This window comes from Austrofundulus limnaeus, unplaced genomic scaffold (assembly GCF_001266775.1).
Source record: "Austrofundulus limnaeus strain Quisiro unplaced genomic scaffold, Austrofundulus_limnaeus-1.0 Scaffold1, whole genome shotgun sequence".
NCBI lineage: Eukaryota > Metazoa > Chordata > Actinopteri > Cyprinodontiformes > Rivulidae > Austrofundulus > Austrofundulus limnaeus.
In genome coordinates this window covers 5965840-5968685 of record NW_013952403.1, presented here as the reverse complement: position 1 = coordinate 5968685, position 2846 = coordinate 5965840, and positions in this window count along the sequence as shown.

Below are 2846 nucleotides of genomic sequence, written 5' to 3'. Positions count from 1 at the left end.
CTACACCACCTTCAGCAAAAGCCATGAGAAGGGCAAGGACTACTATCAGAGCATCCACTACTTGAAAGAACATGGACCTGGTGGTTCAGATGTTCACAACACCACTGGAAGTCCGGGACGGCAAAAGAAATTCTTCCAATGAGGTGTAAAAGGGTAAAACAAGAGGAAGTCTTTTGGCGTGTACATATATGATCTCATCTTCTGTCTGCAGACTGGCTTGAAAGTGGATTGTGTCCAAAACGTTTAATAAAAATTTTAACTAAATTCGGATGTCTAAATATGCGGTTAAAACTTTAAATGCCCCATGATTTTTTTAAATAAAGCCCCAAATGCCCCTCATTTTTGGCAATGGCAACACATAAAAATGCAAGTAATGAATCTAAATTTTATAATTGGCTTAACCAGTGGTGGGCAGCAATACTAAAAACCATACTGGCCCTAAAGTTATCAAGGTCCCCTAATTCTAAACATTAAATTTAGCAAAAACTTGTAAATATCCCAGTCAACCCATACACGTTAAACGGATATGAATAAATTATTGCTGTGTTGCTAGACATTCCACAGCTGCAAGTAAGTTATTGTCACCTAGTGACACATGAACAAAATGTGACGGCTTTCAGTTAGCTGTTCTCGTTACAGAACATTTAGACTAACTGCTTCTAAATTAAGCAAATGCACTGATAAGGAAATTGGTTCCCTTAGTGCTTTAGGACAGCTCTGCCCACCACTGAGCTTAACTGACTTGATCTAGTGGCTTTGTAGTTAAGATGTATTTAAAAATTCACAAAAGAAGCTTCCTTGGGAGGGTTTAATCAAAGCTTTCCACTAGTCCTTTTTGATGCCATCGTGTGGCAAAGTGTGTGAAGCCACTTGAAACACAAAATGACTCACTTTATGAAGTTGACCGCTGTTTGTCCTGAGACATCTTTGAGGTTGTCATTGTGTTGCTTTGTGTGGGTGCCAAGAGTAAAATGTTAAATTTCACTAACTTATTTAAATTTTGAGTGTTAATTTTCCATAATATTTTAGCTCTGTTACATTTAGCTAATTTTTTGTAACTTAATTTTAATCCTAAATGTAACAGTGCTCCAATGCAGCTAAAGTTTAACTACAAGATGTCAAACTTGTTATGGCTGCTGTCTGAGCTGCACTTCAAACTGCTGGACCACAGGTACCATACTGATATGAACACATTTTGAATTTTAAATATMTTTAGCAGTGCTGGAAGCAGAAGCACTTTGTGGCTGCCTGATCTGTCCTGGAAGCATGATACCAGACTCATTTGTGCATAAACTCACTGGCTCTCCTTGTGTTTCTCTCCTAACCCTTCTCCCCCACCCCTACCTCGATCTTTGCTCTGTGCAGGGTTTTTTTATATAATCTGTGTCTCCGGGGGGCATGATGTTCTTTTGTTTATTTTTGTTCTCACATGGTATTTCTTTTTTCTTAAGGGTAGCGCTTTGTACAACGGCTGGACCTGGGGCACCTGTTCTCAAAGTCTGTTGTGTTTTTGTCTATATCTCTTGAACAGGTTGTTCTGAACTGTAATTTCCCTTAATGGGATCAATAGAGTATCATTCATACACAGTAAATTGTTGTAAAGCTTTGAGAGGGGGTTCATTACACAAACCTAACAGTCCCCATTTTGTGGCCAAACGTTTGAAAAGCCACTTGAAATCACAAGTTGACAGCTGTTTGAGACGTTTCTGTCAGGTTTTTATTCTGATCTGTGGTGCAGTGGTAGAGCAGCCAACTTGGGACAAGAAAGTCACAGGTTCAACTCCCCGTCATGCCCACATGTCATGGTGTCCTTGAGCAAGACCTCTAACCCCCAACTGCTACCCGGGTGCTCACATAGCTGCCCACTGCTCCACTTGGGTGTTTCTCATGTGTGATGGGTCAAATGCAGAGCACAAATTTCATCCTTGCATTGATGACAAATCACCTTCAGTTTTACACAGCTTGAAATGATGTTTGTGCTGCCAGTTCTCTGCCTCCATGACTTTGTATTCAACTAGTTTGTTTACTGACAAGATTGTCCTATATCTCATGAACATTTAGTCTTGAAGTAGGTAAAAGTGCTTCAAAACTTGTTAAAGAAATCTGGCTCCATGTCTCGCTATGAGTCATTCACTGGTTTTATATTTTTTGCGCAAATCTGTCATAAAAACACACAGATTTCGGCCAATGATTCACTTTCTCATAAAGCTTTGAATCAGATAGCAGTGACGTAACGCTGGCACCAATGACGTATAGGATGTCTCATTGTTGGCACTTTTGAAGCTTACAAACGTCACTGATCACGTGATTTCTACCAAAAGAATCAAGCTCTGAAGCAATGTTGTTTTTTATTATTATTATTATTATGCTGCAAATGGAGGTAAATTGTTATGGAGCTACGTGAGCCTCGCCCACAGACTAAAAATGCATGTTAGATTCATTGACAACTCTAAATTGTCCCTATAGTTGTGTTTCCACGTGGTCCCAATGATGGATTTGTGACCTGTCCGGTGTACCCTGTCTCACACACACTGCTCCTCTCTAAAAATTGCAACAAAAGGAACATTTTGTGCTCATCTCATCAAAAAACAGTTCTCTGTGCACTTTGTGACATTTAGTCCATAGAGGGCAGCCTTGAGCAGCATCTAAAGTGTCTCCTGCAGCTTTATTGAAATGCTTCTTTCAGATTTTCTTGACATCCAGGAAAGTTGCAAAGTTATAAATGGGGGAACATGGCACTCTAATGTGGATAAGTGTTTATTGTGGAACAGTCTAAAGCATAGAATCAAGATGTGTGTTCTAAAAAGGGTGAATAAAGCGTTTTACCCAAAAACATATATATATAT